Source organism: Bos grunniens, chromosome 11 (assembly GCF_055505025.1).
Source record: "Bos grunniens cultivar Pamir isolate PY7600 chromosome 11, Bosgru_T2T1.0, whole genome shotgun sequence".
NCBI classification, from domain to species: domain Eukaryota; kingdom Metazoa; phylum Chordata; class Mammalia; order Artiodactyla; family Bovidae; genus Bos; species Bos grunniens.
In genome coordinates this window covers 84605139-84622838 of record NC_141175.1, presented here as the reverse complement: position 1 = coordinate 84622838, position 17700 = coordinate 84605139, and the positions used below count along the sequence as shown (strand labels likewise).

The 17700-nt window shown below is 35.0% G+C and overlaps 1 long non-coding RNA gene across 15 annotated transcripts in view; it reads left to right on the top strand.

Moving 5' to 3' along the window:
* Positions 1 to 17700, top strand: part of LOC147363453 (uncharacterized) — a 271934-nt gene that overhangs the window by 63971 nt on the left and 190263 nt on the right. For 9 of the 15 annotated variants that reach the window (XR_015137163.1, XR_015137160.1, XR_015137155.1 and 6 more), the window contains one exon: positions 1173 to 4892. The exons of the other annotated variants lie outside the window; for them this stretch is intronic. This is a non-coding gene — a long non-coding RNA (uncharacterized LOC147363453). Of the gene's footprint in view, positions 1 to 1172; positions 4893 to 17700 lie in introns of those variants that run through there. 15 annotated transcript variants of the gene reach the window in all.

Below are 17700 nucleotides of genomic sequence, written 5' to 3'. Positions count from 1 at the left end.
TGCTGGCCCCATCTCCCCAGTATTCTATTTAGTTTTTCATTTATCACTTTAAAAGTAGTAAGTTATTACTAGCAGTTGCATTAAAATAAACCACAATGAAGTTATTATTCTTTGACTTTATACTTGTAGCTTCTGTCATAGTTCCATCTAGTAGTGTTTGATATACATGTATAGTAAATAAAATTTTTAGCTTTAACAGGTCATGAAATCTTAAAGAACAGCAGTAACCCTTTCCTGCCCCAAACCTTTACAGAATTAATCAAACATATCTCTCTGAGTTATTGGCTGGTAGGTAATTGCTGATAAACTGAAATGTGTATTGATAGGAAAATCTAGGGAGCAGTCTATTTTTCTGGTTTTATTTGATAATGGAAAAAAATACTCTGTAGCTTATGCCAGCTACTTTGTGCTAAAGCCAGTTGTGCTGTGACCTCAAGATGCACGAGGCCTCCAGGCAACCAGTTAGCAGAATCAGTGGAAAATTATAGGCTACTTGTATGTGAAATATGTACAGGATATAGAGGATGAGTAGTTCAGCCATAGAGTTTATAGACAGTTTGAAATATAGTAGTTTTGTAATGGAAGCCTACATTATTTGTTTTTTATCTTTTTGAAAGATACTATTTAAAGCAGTAATGAGCTCAAAAATTGAAAATGCTGGAAAAATAAAAAAGGAGTACTATATTTGCACTTCTCAAGAAAGTTGATTAATGCTAAATTGACAAATAATTTGTCAACATTTACTGTTCTTTGAGGGTTGTGGTGATGTCAGTGAACACAAGAAACAAATCTGCTGAATAAGCCTTTGCATCTACTTCAAAAATTAATAATTATTTTTAAGATTTCCAAGAGAATAATTTTACACATGGAGCTGCAGGAAGTACATTTTGTATCACAGTATTATTTTTCATTTTGATCAAAGAGTTGTTTTTATAAATGTCACTAATTTTTAATTTTAGGTTTTCTTGTGTGTGTTTGAAAATCATTAGCATATCAGTTCTATTAGAGGAAATATTTGGCAGCATTAAATGATGTCAGTATTATTTCAGTCATCTGATTCCAAAGAGGAAATAAATCCCTAAAATAAATCAGTTTTTAATTCAATTCATAGAGTCCAAGTAATATTTTAAAACTTAATTTAATAAAAGGTGAAATATGTGGCAATTATGTAGATGCTGGGCCTTCCAGATGACGCTAGTGGAGAAGAACCCGCCTGCCAATGCAGATGACACAAGAGATACTGGTTCAGTCCCTGGGTTGGGAAGAGCCCCTGGAGGAGAGCATGACAAGCCACTTCAGTATCCTTGCCTGGACAGAGGAGCCTGGTGGGCTATAGTCCATAGCGTTGCAAAGAGTCGGACACAGCTGAAGCGAATTAGAATGCACATGTAGATGCTATTGCTAAGTTTTGAAAATGAAACTTCTAAATTTTGATTGTGTTTGTTTTGAAATTTTGGGAAACTTTAATGAGTAGAGTGCCAAAATTTTTCAAATTTTGAAGTTTTAGTCAATTGAAGTTATTGAGAAAAAACTAACAGGAATATATTGAAATATATCCTTACAAAAACAAGGAGGAATGGAATCAATTAAGAACAGGGAGCAATGTATAACATTTAATAGTAAAATTACATAATTATTCTCTGTGATATATCTTGACTTTGGGGAAAATGTATGAATAAAGCTCATAGTTTTAATTGGATTCATCTCTATTCTGAAAAAGTCTTTTGTGGCAACTAAATTTTGCTAAATATTCAAATTAGTCATAAATAAAAATAATTTAATGATTTTAGACTTGTAAACATATTTTTAAAAAATTCTCTGAATGAAGGTATGTGTGACAATATTTGAGCTAAAATTTTTATGCATTTTAACTAAAAATTGAGTTGAGAATATTCTTTTTGCAAGATTTGCTCTGCATTTGCCAGTTATCTCAGGGCCTATTGTGAATGAATTTACAATAAAAACTCTTATGCTGTATATAGTCAATTGAAGATGTCAACAGACAATTTCAAACTCATTAACCATAAATTGGGTATATCTTTCCTTTTCTCCTTTGCTTTTCACTTCCCGTCTTTTCACAGCTATTTGTAAGGCCTCCTCAGACAGCCATTTTGCTTTTTTGCATTTCTTTTTGTTGGGGATGGTCTTGATTCCTGTTTCCTGTACAATGTCATGAACCTCCATTCATAGTTCATCAGGCACTCTGTCTATCAGATCTAGTCCCTTAAATCTATTTCTCACTTCCACTGTATAGTCATAAGGGATTTGATTTAGGTCATACCTGCATGGTCTAGAGGTTTTCTCTACTTTTTTCAATTTCAGTCTGAATTTGGCAATAAGGAGTTCATTATCCAAGCCACAGTCAGCTCCCGGTCTTGTTTTTGCTGACTGTATAGAGTTTCTCCCTCTTTGGCTGCAAAGAATATAATCAATCTGATTTTGGTGTCAACCATCTGATGATGTCCATGTGTAGAGTCTTCTCTTGTGTTGTTGGAATAAGGTGTTTGCTATAACCAGTGTGTTCTCTTGGCAGAACTCTATTAGCATTTGCCCTGCTTCATTCTGTACTCCAAGGCCAAATTTGCCTGTTACTCCAGGTGTTTCTTGACTTCCTACTTTTGTATTGCAGTCCCCTATAATGAAAAGGAAATCTTTTTTGGGTGTTAGTTCTAGAAGGTCTTGTAGGTCTTCATAGAACTGTTCAACTTCAGCTTCTTCAGTGTTGTTGGTTGGGGCATAGACCTGAGTTACCGTGATATTAAATGGTTTGCCTTGGAAACGAACAGAGATCATTCTGTTGTTTTTGAGATTGCATCCAAGTACTGCATTTCAGACTCTTTTGTTGACTGAGATGGCTACTCCATTTCTTCTAATGGATTCCTGCCCACAGTAGTAGATATAATGGTCATCTGAATTAAATTTACCCATTCCAGTCCATTTTAGTTCTCTGATTCCTAGAATGTTGATATTCACTCTTGTCATCTCCTGTTAGACCACTTCCAATTTGCCTTGATTCATGGACCTAACATTCCAGGTTCCTATGCAATATTGCTCTTTACAACATCGAATCTTTCTTCTATCACCAGTACCATTCACAAATGGGTGTTGTTTTCGCTTTGGCTCCATCCCTTCATGCTTTCTGGAGTTATTTCTCCACTGATCTCCAGTAGCATATTGGGCACCTACTGACCTGGGGAGTTCATCTTTCAGTGTCCTGTCATTTTGCCTTTTCATGCTGTTCATGGGGTTCTCAAAGCAAGAATATGGAAGTGGTTTGCCATTCCCTTCTCCAGTGGGAGAAGTTCATGAGAAACACTGGGCTGGAGGAAGCACAAGCTGGAATCAAGATTACCAGGAGAAATATCAATAACCTCAGATATGCAGATGACACCACCCTTATGGCAAAAAGTGGAGAAGAACTAAAGAGCCTCTTGATGAAAGTGAAAGTGGAGAGTGAAAAAGTTGGCTTCAAGCTCAACATTCAGAAAACTAAGATCATGGCATCCAGTCCCATCACTTCATGGCAGATAGATGGGGAAACAGTGGAAACAGTGTCAGACTTTATTTTTCTGGGTTCCAAAATCACTGCAGATGGTGACTGCAGCCATGAAATTAAAAGATGCTTACTCCTTGGAAGGAAAGTTGTAACCAACCTAGATAGCATATTAAAAAGCAGAAAAAAAAAAAAAGAGAGAAAAAAAAAAAAAGCAGAGACATTACTTTGCCAACAAAGGTCCGTCTAGTCAAGGCTATGGTTTTTCCAGTAGTCATGTATGGATGTGAGAGTTGGACTATAAAGAAAGCTGAGCACCGAAGAATTGATGCTTTTGAACTGTGGTGTTGGATAAGATTCTTGAGAGTCCCTTGGACTGCAAGGAAATTCAACCAGTCCATCAAAAAGGAGATCAGTCCTGGGTGTTCATTGGAAGGAATGATGCTAAAGCTGAAACTCCAGTACTTTGGCCACCTCATGCGAAGAGTTGACTCATTGGAAAAGACTCTGATGCTGGGAGGGATTGGGGGCAGGAGGAGAAGGGGACGACAGAGGATGAGATGGCTGGATGGCATCATTGACTCGATGGACATGAGTCTGAGTGAACTCCGGGAATTAGTGATGGACAGGGAAGCCTGGCGTGCTGCGATTCATGGGGTCGCAAAGAGTCGGACACGACTGAGCGACTGAACTGAACTGACTGAACCATAAAATGAATCATTGAGAAAGATTAGACCAATTTGATGAAAAATTTAAAATGGGAAAACAATATTAAAAATAAATTCTTAGGAAAAAAATCCATATGTTACAGTGTTAAGAGAGAGAGAGCCAAGGAATTGACTCAGAAGCACTGTGACAAAATGCCAAGATTATTTTGATTATATGTTTTAAAAATAAATTTTTGATTAATATAAACAGTACTTTGTTATAGTATTTACTATTTATATGAATATAACATTTTATGTTACTTTCATTTTAGAAAATTTTATCAAATGCATCATTGTATGTCTATCAACATCATAAAACTATTTTTCTATGAAAAATATGTATAACATCGAACAGTTTTTATTACTTTCAGTGCATCCTTTTACTTTCAAAACTTTTCAAAAGACAGAAATCTCTAGAGTCCAGCTTCCTGAGCCTAATATCATGCTCTGCCTCTGACTGTGTTTGAGATTTCAGTAAACTATTTGAAGTTACTCCATTTCTTTATTGGTAAAAATGGAGATATGAAACACAAATTTCCTAGGGTTGTGAGGATTAAATTAGTGACTAATTGAATGTTATCATCATCATCACTATCCTCATTGTCTTCAAAATTCTTATGAAGGTGGCAGAATTTTATAATTTACTTGAAATTAATATCAACAAAGGGTCCAGTGTATATGGCAAAAAGAGAGAGAGAAAGGAAAAGAATGTTAGGAAAAATAAGTTACAAATAAAATATGGAAAAATCATTTGGCACTTTTTATAACAGGCTAGTGTTTTTCAGAAATATTAATGCTTTTATTTAAATGTGTAAATGGGGTTATTTTTTTCTCTGTGTGTGCTAGACGAATGTTTTTATGTCAAAATTATCAATAACTATGATAGATACATCGTATCTATCTTACAATGCTGTAAGATAATTCCAATACTCAAATTATTACTTTAAAGTATTGTTTATTAGAATAAAGAAGAAAAATAGCAAATCACACATGGCATTTTATAGTCTCTGGCTAAAAAAGGGGATTGCTTGAATAATAGAGACTTTGGGAATAGTTAACTCTTCCTGAAAAGAGGCACATGATTATAGAAGTTATATGTCTTTCTTGTACATGTTACAGTTAAATAAAAGAATGTTTGTAGTAGAAAGGAATACTTTCCAAATTTTTCCTTGTGTAGATGTCTCAATTCAAAGTAACTTTCTTTTCACTTAGTTCTATTTCTCTTTTTCTGTTAATAAATAAAATGGTATTTATATTTTACAACTGTAATTAAGATTTACTAGTTTTATGTTTTATTTTACAAATCTAACTTACATGAGCTGACTTTTAGATTGAGATCTTAATAAAAATCTTTAAATAATTAGTGTTCAAAGCAAAAGTATAAATAAAATTACTATTAATTAGAATGCTTACTTTATTCCTTTATGCTTGCTTTGCTTCAGTCCTGTCCGACTCTTTGCAGCCTTATGGACTGTAGCCCACCAGGCTCCTCTGTCTGTGGGATTCTCCAGGCAAGCATACTGGAGTGGGTTGTCATACCCTCCTCCAGCAGATCTTCCCATCCCAGGGATTGAACCAATGTCTCTTGTGTTGCCTGCATTGGCAGGCGGGTTCTTTACCACTAGCACCACCTGGGAAACATTCCTTTATGGACAGATACAAATTTGGACTTTAGCCATGAATTTTTATACAGAAGAGACAGTTTTAGAGAAACATAATACAAATTACTTATAAATCTATAGTAAAATACAGCTTTCCCTGATAGAACTGCCAGATTGTGTGTGTGTGTGTGTGTGTGTGTGTATGATAGCCTGCCAAATTTGAATGTTAGAAAAACAACTTGTAATTTTTTAAGTATGTTCCAAGTATTGAATGGGACATATTCATATTAAAACATTGTTTATCTGAAATTTAAATTTAACTGGCCTTCTTGTATTTTTCTGGTAACTCTACTTTCTTCATCCTGTAGATTTATATATGTACATATGTGTATATATATATATATCGGAGAAGGCAGTGGCACCCCACTCCAGTACTCTTGCCTGGAGAATCCCATGGATGGAGGAGCCTGGTGGGTTGCAGTCCATGGGGTCGCTAAGAGTCGGACACGACTGAGCGACTTCCCTTTCACTTTTCACTTTCATGCATTGGAGAAGGAAATGGCAACCCACTCCAGTGTTCTTGCCTGGAGAATCCCAGGGACGGGGGAGCCTGGTGGGCTGCCGTCTGTGGGGTCGCACAGAGTTGGACATGACTGAAGCGACTCAGCAGCAGCAGCAGCATATACATATATATATATATATATATGTATACACATATATACATACATATATGTGTGTATTTATTCAGATACTTTGGATTTCTTACTTGGAAATCTCTTTTTTTTTTACTTGAAATATAGTTAATTTAGAATGCTGTGTTAGTGTCAGGTATACAGTGATCTGATTCAGTTATTTATATATATATATGTATGTATATATATATATATTTTTTTTTCAGATTCTTTTCCAGTATAGGTTAGTACATAATACGGAATATAGTTTCTTGTGCTATACAGTAGGTCCTTGCTGTTTGTCTATTTTAATATAGTAATGTGTATCTGTTAATTTCAAACTCCTAATTTATCCCCTGTGCCCCTTTCTTCTTTGGTAACCATAAGGTCATTTTCTATGTCTGTGAGTCTATTTTTGCTTTGTAAATTAGTTTATTTGTATCATTTTTTTTATGTTCCACATACAGCTGATATTATCTAATATTTATCTTTCTCTTTCTGACTTACTTCACTTAGTATGATAATCTCTAAGCCCATCCATGTTGCTGCAAATAGCATTATTTCATTCTTTTTTGTGACTGAGTAATATTCCATCATATTTATTAATACATACCACATCTCCTTTACTATTCATCTGTCAATGGACATTTAGGTTATTTCCATGGCTTGGCTATTGTGGATAGTACTGCTGTGATCATAGGGGTGAATATAACTTTTTGAATTATATTTTTGTCCAGTTGTATTTCCAGGAGTGGGATTGCTGATTCATATGGCAAATCTGTTTCTAGGTTTTTGAGGAACTTCCTTATTGTTCTTTATAATGGCTGCACCAATTTACATTCCCACCAAAAGTCTAGGATGGGGATGGTTCCCTTTTCTACACCCTCTATAGCATTTCTTATTTATAGACATTTTGATAATGGCTGTTCTGACCAGTGTGAGGTGATTGTACTTTTGTACATCATTGTACTTTTGATTGGCATTTCTCTAGTAATGAGTGATATTAAGCATATTTTCATGTGTTTGTTGGACATCTGTAGGTTTTCTTTGAAGAAATTTCTATTTAGGTCTTCTGCCCATGTTTTTATTGGGTTGGATTTTTGTTTGTTTTCACTTTGATATTGAGCTATAGAAGCTGTTTGCATATTGTGGAAGTTAATTCTTTGTTGGTCACATTGTTTTCAAATATTTTCTCCAGTCCATAGGTTGTTTTTTCCATTTTATTTATGGTTTCCATTGTTGTGCAAAAGGTTTCCATTTAATTACACCACATATGTTTATTTTGCTTTTATTTCTGTTACTCTAGGAGACAGATTCCAAAATATATTGCTGTGATTTGTAAAAAAAAGGGTGCTCTAAGTTTTCCTAAAGTATTTGGTCTTACATTTAGGCCTTTAATCCATTTTGAGTTTATTTTTGTATATTGTGTTAGGAAATGTTTTAATTTCATATTTTTACATGTCACTATGCCAGCAAATTTGGAAAACTCAGCAGTGGCCACAGGCCTGGAAAAGGTCAGTTTTAATTCCAATCCCAAAGAAAGGCAATGACAAAAAATGGTCGAACTACCGCACAATTGGACTCACCTCACATGCTAGTAGGGTAATGTTCAAAATTCTCCAAGCCAGGCTTCAACAGTACATGAACCATGAACTTCCAGATGTTCAAACTGGATTTAGAAAAGGCAGAGAAACCAGAGATCAGATTGCCAGCATCTGCTGGATCATCAAAAAACCAAGAGAGTTCCAGAAAAACATCTATATCTGCATTATTGACTATGCCAAAGCCTTTGATTGTGTGAATCACAACAAACTGTGGAAAATTCTTAAAGAGATGGGAATACCAGACTAACTGACCTGCCTCTTCATAAATCTGTATGCAAGTCAAGAAGCAACAGTGAGAACTAGACGAGAAACAACAGACTGGTTCCAAATCAGGAAAGGAGTTTGTGAAGGCTGTATATTGTCACCCTGCTTCTTTAACTTATGCTCAGAGTACATCATGAGAAATGCTGGGCTGGATGAAGCACAAGCTGGAATCAAGATTGCCAGGAGAAATATCAATAACTTCAGATATGCAGATGATACCACTCTTATGGCAGAAAGTGAAGGAAAACTAAAGAGCCTCTTAATGAAAGTGAAAGAGGAGAGTGAAAAAGTTGGCTTAAAACTCAACATTCAGAAAACTAAGATCATGGTATCTGGTCTCATCACTTCATAACAAATAGATGGGGAAACTGAAAACAGTGACAGACTTTGTTTTTCTGGGCTCCAAAATAGCTCCAGATAGTGACTGCAGCCATGAAATTAAAAGACGCTTGATCCTTGGAAGGAAAGTTACAACCTAGACAGCCTATTAAAAAGCAGAGACATTATTTTGCCAACAAAGGTCCGTCTAGTCAAGGCTATGGTTTTTCCAGTGGTCATGTATGGATGTGAGAGTTTGACTGTAAAGAAAGCTGAGTGCTGAAGAACTGATACTTTTGAATTGTGGTGTTGGAGAAGACTCTTGAGGGTCCCTTGGACTGCAAGGAGATCCAACCAGTCCATCCAAAAGGAGATCAGTCCTGAATATTCATTAGAAGGACTGATGTTGAAGCTGAAACTCCAGTACTTTGACCACCTAATGCAAAGAGCTGACTCATTTGAAAAGACCCTGCTGCTGGGAAAGATTGAAGGCGGGAGGAAAAGGGGACGACAGAGGATGAAATGGTTGGATGGCATCACTGACTCAATGGACATGAGTTTGTGTACACTCTGGGAGTTGGTGATGGACAGGGAGGCCTGACGTGCTGCAGTCCATGGGGTCTCAAAGAGTCGGACATGACTGAGCGACTGAACTGAACTGAACTGTCCAGTTTTCCAGTAGCACTTACTTAAAAGACTGTCTTTTCTTCATTGTATAATCTTGCTTCCTTCGTTGTAGATTAATTGACCATAAGTGTGTGGATTTATTCCTGGGCTTTCTATCCTGTTCCATAGATCTGTGTGGCTGTTTTTGTGCGAGCACCATACTGTCTTGATTACTGTAGCTTTGTGTCACAGTCTGAAGTCACGGAGTAATTTCTCCAGCTCTCTTTTTCTTTCCTCAGATTATTTTGGCCATTCAAGGTCTTTTGTGTTTCCATACTAATTTTAAAATAATTTGTTCTAATCCTGTAGAAAATGCCATTGGTAATTTGGTAGAAACTGCATGACATCTATAGATTGCCTTGAATATTATGGTCATTTTAACAATATTGATTCTTCCGAATCAAAAAAAAACTATTTCTTTCCATCTGTTTGTATCATCTTCAGTTTCTTTAATCAGTGTCTCTAGAGTACAGGTCTTTTGCTTCCTTAGGTAGATTTATTCCTAGGTATTATATTCTTTTTGATGTGATGGTAAATGAGATTATTTTCTTAATTTCTCTTTCTGGTATTTAGTTGTTAGTGTATGAAAAAAATATTTTGATATAATGTAATAATCTCCATATACATACCTCCAAGGTTACTTTAGACCAGCATCTAATACTTGTAAAAAAAGAAAAGAAGAAGAAGTAGATGGGTTAGAGAGATTGAGAAACACAAAGCTAGTGTTTATGGACTACAAAATCTGTCCTATTGAATTTTTTAAACAGTTTCAAAGAAACTGTTAATAAGCTTAGAAATCTACTCTAGGAGAAGAAAACAGACACATTATTTTGTTGAGAATGTAAAGTCAAAGAAAGCCTCCATAAGCTAATGCTGAATTGAAATTCTTTGGAATTTGGTAGAATATTCTTTTAACAAAATCAAAGTGTGAAAATGTGTAAATTTCTATTTATAAGAAATAATAGTAGAAGAAAGTGAAGAAAATCATAGAGTGGTATTTTTTGTTATACTTTTCCAATTCCCTCATGATTAAGTGCTTTTATACTTTCAGTTGGTGAGTACATAGTATGTTTATATAATAATAAATTTAATTGCTAATGGAAATTTGGATGCCATTGATAAAAGCAATTAGAGCAGTTTTCAAATGAGCATCTGATAGAGTATTCATTTTAAATAAAGGTTAATTCAGAATTCATGCATTTCATCAACACGATAATGTTTGTAGGCATAAAAATACAGCCTCTAAAATTATAAAAAGAAATTTTTTGTCTCTTGAACTTGGTATGATTAGCCACGTAACAAAAGAGAATCCATTTTAAATAAAATTGGAAAGGACTTCAGTGTTGCTTTTTCTTTTTTTTTAATTAATTAATTTTAATTGAAGTATAATTTAAATAATTTTGTTGTTTTCTGTCAAACATCAACATGAATCAGCCATAGGTATACATATATATCCCCTTCCTCTTGAGTCTCCCTCCCGTCTCCATCTCCATCCCACCCCTCTAGGTTGATACAGAGCCCCTTTTGAGTTCCCTGAGACATACAGCAAATTCCCATTGACTATCTATTTTACATATGGAAATGTAAGTTTCCATGTAACTCTCTCCATATATCTCATCCTCTCCTCCCCTCTCCCCGTGTCCATAAGTCTGTTCTCTATGTCTATTTCTTCATTGCTGCCTTGAAAATAAATTTATCAGTACCATCTTTGTAGATTATTTTGATTTCTTTCATATAAATATTATAACTTTCTTTTATCAGTATTATAATTTTAGAAAACTAAAACATTAAAATATACTACATTTCTAGTATCAGTAATCATCAAATATATTTCAAAAGGCCTTGCAAAGATACGTATTTGATATATATGATGAAGACTATTGAAGCATTTTCAGAATTACAAAAGAAGACAAGAATAATAAATATACCTTACTGTAATACAAAAAGCATAGTAACTAAATACTGGAGATGTCATTAAGTTATGATAAGTTATTACAACAAGTCATAAATTCTCATTGTTTAAAAAATTCCACAGATATTTGGATTGTTGCTTGTTTTGTTCGGCCAAACTTCACAGGATATTCTACTATTCTACAATTCACCTGAGAGAACAGAATGGTGAAAACAAAAAAATGTAATTTTTGAAAAAATGTTTAATGAGGTAGTTCAGTTTCAGTTCAGTCGCTCAGTTGTATCTGGCTCTTTGTGACCCCATGGACTGCAGCACGACAGGCCTCCCTATCCATCGCCAACTCCTGGAGTTTACTCAAACATATGTCCATTGAGTCAGTGATGCCATCCAACCATCTCATCCTCTGTCTTCCCCTTCTCCTCCTGCCTTCGGTGTTTCCCAGCATCAGGGTCTTATCAAATGAGTCAGCTCTTCACATCAGGTGGACAAAATATTGGAGTTTCAGCTTCAGCATCAGTCCTTCCAATGAATATTCAGGACTGATCTCCTTTAGAATGGACTGGTTAGATCTCCTTGCAGTCCAAGGGACTCTGAAGAGTCTTCTCCAACACCACAGTTCAAAAGCATCAATGCTTTGGTGCTCAGCTTTCTTTACAGTCCAACTTTCACATCCATACATGACCACTGGAAAAACCATAGCCTTGACTAGACGGACCTTTGTTGGCAAAGTCTCTGCTTTTTAATATGCTGTCTAGTTTGGTCATAACTTTTCTCCCAAGGAGTGTCTTTTAATTTCATGGCTGCAGTCACCATCTGCAGTGATTTTGGAGCCCCCCCCAAAAAAGTCAGTCACTATTCCCACTGTTTCCCCATCTATTTTCCATGAAGAGATGGGACTGGATGCCATAATCTTTGTTTTCTGAATGTTGAGCTTTAAGCCAACTTTTTCACTCTCTTTTACTTTCATCAAGAGGCTCTTTTGTTCTTCTTCACTTTCTGCCATAAGCATGGTGTCATCTGCATATCTGAGGTTATTGATATTTCTCCCGGCAATCTTGATTCCAGCTTGTGCTTCATCCAGCCAAACACTTCTCATGATGTACTCTGCACATAAGTTAAAGAAGCAGGGTTGATGTATACAGCCTTGATGTACTTCTTTTCTTATTTGGAACCAGTCGGTTGTCCTATGTCCAGTTTTAACTGTTGCTTCCTGACCTGCCTACAGATTTCTCAAGAGGCAGGTCAGGTGGTCTGGTATTCCCATCTCTTTCAGAATTTTCGACAGTTTATTGTGATCCACACAATCAAAGGCTTTGGCATAGTCAATAAAGCAGAAATAGATGTTTTTCTGGAACTCTCTTGCTTTTTCAACGATCCAGTAGATGTTGGCAATTTGATCTCTGATTCCTCTGCCTTTTCTAAATCCAGGTTGAGCATCTGGAAGTTCACAGTGGCTTGGAGAATTTTGAGCATTACTTTGCTAGCGTGTGAGATGAGAGCAATTGTGCAGTAGTTTGAGCATTCTTTGGCATTGCCTTTCTTGGGGATTGGAATGAAAATTGACCTTTTCCAGTCCTGTGGCCACTGCTGAGTTTTCCAAATTTGCTGGCATATTGAGTGCAGCACTTTCACAGCATCAGCTTTTAGGATTTGAAAGAGCTCCACTGGAATTCCATCACCTCCAGTAGCTTTGTTCATAGTGAGGTTTCCTAAGGCCAAATTCACATTCCAGGATGTCTGGCTCTAGGTGAGTGATCACACCATCATGATTATCTGTGTTGTGAAAATCTTTTTTGTACAGTTCTATGTATTCTTGCCACCTCTTCTTAATATCTTCTGCTCTGTTAGGTCCATACCATTTCTGTCCTTAATTGTGCCCCTCTTTGCATGAAATGTTCCCTTGGTATCTCTAATTTTCTTAGGGATCCTAGTCTTTCCCATTCTATTGTTTTCCTCTATTTCTTTGCACTGTGATGAAGGCTTTCTTATCTCTCCATACTATTCTTTGAAACATTTCATTCAGATAGGTATATCTTGCTTTTATCCTTTGCCTTTAGTGTCTCTTCTTTTCACAGCTATTTGTAAGGCTTCCTCAGACAGCCATTTTGCTTTTTTTACATTTCTTTTCCTTGGGGATGGTCTTGCTCCCTGTCTCCTGTACAATGTCACCTTTAATGAGGTAAAGTTGACCTTATTACACATTGCAACAAAATGAATGTTCCAGTAATAAAGATAATAATGCATGAACAGAGTATATGTTCACATTTCATCCAAAAACTGAAAAAGAAAATGTAATTGAGATAAATAATTTATTATTTTAGGGAAAAACTTTGGATAACTACTGTTCTTCACTGTATTTAACAAAATAAAATCAGAGTATTATTTAAGCCCTAATTTTTAAGAAATAATCTAGATGGAGATGGCAGTGATGATCTTACATTAAAAAGATTTTCTCAGTTAATGATATATCAAAAATATTGCATATAGTTTATTATCTAAATAAATTACAGTACATTACATGCTTGTAAATATATATACATAAGACATAATACAAAAATAAATAACATACACAAAATGAATATACATGACTGAAATAAAATATATATGAATGTGAAAATAAGAATGCATAAATGGTTAATAAAATAATACAATAAAAACAAATTTAAAATAAAGATGAACAATGCAATAAATTATAATGCACCAAATAAATGATATACATAAAGCATTTGCATTACTTAAACAACTGAACCCAAAGACAGTATTTTTGGGAGAATATTTGCAATGACTTTGGTAAGGACTCAACCCCCTTAAAAACAAAGAGCCTTTAAAACTGAAAAAAAATCACCAAGAATTTTGTATAAAACTTGGCAAAAGGTACAAATAGACACTTCATACGAAAAAATTAACACATAATATGTTCAATATAACATGCAACCTAAAATTTAAACACCTTGGTGCCTTCTCCCATGGCCTAGGATTGTTGACAATGGGTTAAAAGGGGTAATCGTCCATATTACTTGTGGGATTTTAAGTTGATGGATGTAAACTTTTTGGAAAAAAAGTTGATCATTTTATTGAGACTTTTAAATATTCATACATTTTGGGTAAGTTCATTTCTTCTAGTATTTTAAACAAAGCATCAATCAGTCAGATATGCTTACATAATAGATTATATAGGTTTATATAATAGATTCTTGACAATTTTCAAAATAATGTCCCAAATTGAAAACGACCTCATTCTCCATTGAAGTGGAAATAATGAAGTAAATGACAATATCTATAAAGCATAGTTTGAAGCAACTAAAAGTGCTTTCAAAATTATTTAATAAAATGGAGAAAAAGTCATGTTTTAATTAGCAGTCAAAACTACAATTCAACCAGTGTCTTAAATTATTAAGGTCAGGTCCAGCCCTCCAATAAGAATTAGAATTCCAAGGTTTGTTCTCCTTTTCCTAATGCTTCACACTGGCAATAAGACTTATCCATTAGAGCTCCAAAAAGACAAGCAGGTACCAATGCAAAACTTGGAATTCATGTTTCAAGCACTATGAAGCAAGAGAAGTTTTGGAATGCTATCAGTGACCTCAAAATTAAAACAATCAATATTTATGTGTTGTCAAACTTAAATTTGCAGGTAATTTTGCATTTAATAAAGACAAGAGGGAGATTGCTAAGGATTACATTTTGAAGTCCTCACATATCTCTTACTCATTTAAAAATATTCTATGGAAAAAAAAAAGAGAGACTTTTTCTCAAACACTTTCTCTAGAAAGCTTGAGTGTTTACAGAAAGCTGCTGGCCTGGATTGTGTTGTTATTCATATGGGCCTCCCTCCTGCTAATTGATGATGCATGTGCATTTCGCATGTTGGCAGATTTCCCTTTGGTTTTTAAGGGGACGACCTAGCATCCCCAAATACACTGATTTTATATGTAAATACTGAAGTAATTGTTCTGGGAATGAGGCAGACACTTCAGAGTCTCTTAGATTTCCTTATATTCCACTATTTCATTTACTAAGATTATGGTAACTCTGCCAATACCCTTTGGCAAATAGCTAATTAACAATGAATGAGGATTGTCAATTGAGATATTTTTATGTAAGCAAACAGAACAATTCAAGGCAACATCATTTATTATACAACGTGTGTCTCAGTTATTAAAATTTCATGTGATATAGTGCATGAAGATTTTCTAGAATAAACAACAATGTTTAGAAATTAAAGCCTTTATATAGTATGCTAATAAATTCTGAGAGCAGCAAATCGATAGGATATTCAAGTCAAACAAGAGCATTTTAGAGGACAAAGGATTAACCTTAAATGTGAAAAATCATAAATACATTTAAACCATTTTATTGACATTGTAATAACCCAAATTTAATTCAGAATGGCCTTGGTTATATTCTTAGTGAGATGCTATCAAATAAGAACATGATGACTACAGCTGGTTCGGACTACAGGAGTATGAGTCATGAAAACTGCCTGTAAAATTTTCAGGTCCTTAGATCCACCTTTTCATGTTTGGTATTCCAAAGATATCCCTTTAGTTATTTTTTCTTTGAGATATGATTCATGTACCATAACATTGATATCTTTCTAGTGACTTTAGTGTATCCACAGTGTTGAGTACATCACCACTTTAATTTTAATTTCAGAACATTTTCACCATCCCTCAAAGAAAGCCCACACCCATTAACAGTCACTCCCCATTGCCTAAGGGAATTAATTCTGAAATTAGGACTAGTCATTTTGTTTCTTTGATCAAAAAAGGCAATTACCTTTTGAATTGAAAATAATTCTTGATTTTTTAAAAGCAATTCTTGCCCCAGGTGAGCAGGACTTCAGTCTATTGCCACCAAAATGCCATTAAAATAATTGCATCATCAAAAATGGCTAGAAAAGAAAAGATGTTTCTTCTATTTTGTGGACATTTTCCTAAATGTCTGTAAAAACTTTGTCAATATTTGCCAGTTTCTAAATAGAGTTCTCTTTCTGTATCCTGCTGGGTATTGGTTTCCCCCAATCCACATCACTTCCTCCCGTCTCAAACCTAGGTAGCAAAATCTGAGTGCTCAATCCCCTTATATAAAATGTGTAATATAGTCAGGTTGCTGTATCTGGGGATCGGGTATGTTCCTGAGAAGATCAAAACAGATAAGCATGGAGTTTAAGTATCTCTGATAGGAGTTAGGCACATAGACTCTGACTTTTCTAGGTGGGGCTAAGGAAGAGAATTGTATTTTTACCTTGCACGTCTAACAGTACAAGGATCAGGCTTGTTTTCTGTACTGTATAGTAGTTTTATATAGTATATGTAGTTTTATGTAGTGTATAGCCAGGGCTGAATTGATAGGGAGGAATAGATAGCCTCAGTGCAGGTACTGTATGTCTCTGAAATCATTGTTGCTGTGGACATCTTTTGTCCTTTGTTGTCAGTCTCTAAAATAAATTAAGGATTTTGTTCCCTTGAAAAAAGAAAGTCGTAATTCATGTTTCATGTAAGTTAGCAAAAAAGTTTCTGCCAAAGGCTGAGTATCTGAAATATTGCAGTAAAAAGACCTAAATCAATAAAGGACAAAAAGTTACAATCAAATAAATAATAAAAGAAAATATTTAAATATATCTGGCAATGCCGTATTTTACTGTAAGAGTCAAGTTAGAGGTTGAAACAGAGCTTAGAAGAGAGATATATGCTCCAATATCCATTAGTTTTTCATATACAATGTGTTTTTGTATATACAGTGTGTTTTTAATAAGAGATATGGGTAAAATCGCAGAATTGATGCTTTTGAACTGTGATGTTGGAGACTCTTGAGAGTCCCTTGGACTGCAAGGAGATCCAACCAGTCCATCTTAAAGGAGATCAGTCCTGGGTGTCCATTGGAAGGACTGATTTTGAAGCTGAAACTCCAATACTTTGGCCACCTGATGCGAAGAGCTGACTCATTGGAAAAGACCCTGATGCTGGGAAAGATTGAAGGCGGGAGGAGGAGGGGACGACAGAGAATGAGATGGTTGGATGGCATCACTGACTCAATGGACATGGGTTTGGGTGGACTTCAGGAGTTGGTGATGGACAGGGAGGCCTGGCATACTGCAGTTCATGGGGTTGCAAAGAGTTGGACACGACTGAGCGACTGAACTGAACTGATGGGTAAAATCAGAAAAGGAAGCAAGTAAGTTACCAACACTCCTAGTATTAATGCAAAATACAATTTGTATTTTGGCATATTTACCTTGTTCATTTCTGTGCAAAATATTATATTTTTGTTTATAAATTTTTCTTTGCTATTATTCAAAAGTACAGAATATTTCATGATACTTTTAAACTAGATTTAGCAAGTGTTAAATTTTGCCTCATTTGCTGTATCATATTGTCTCTTCACACATGTGTGCACATACACACGCATCTATTTATGCATAATTATTTGTAGCCACATTCCTATATAGGCATATTTTTTCT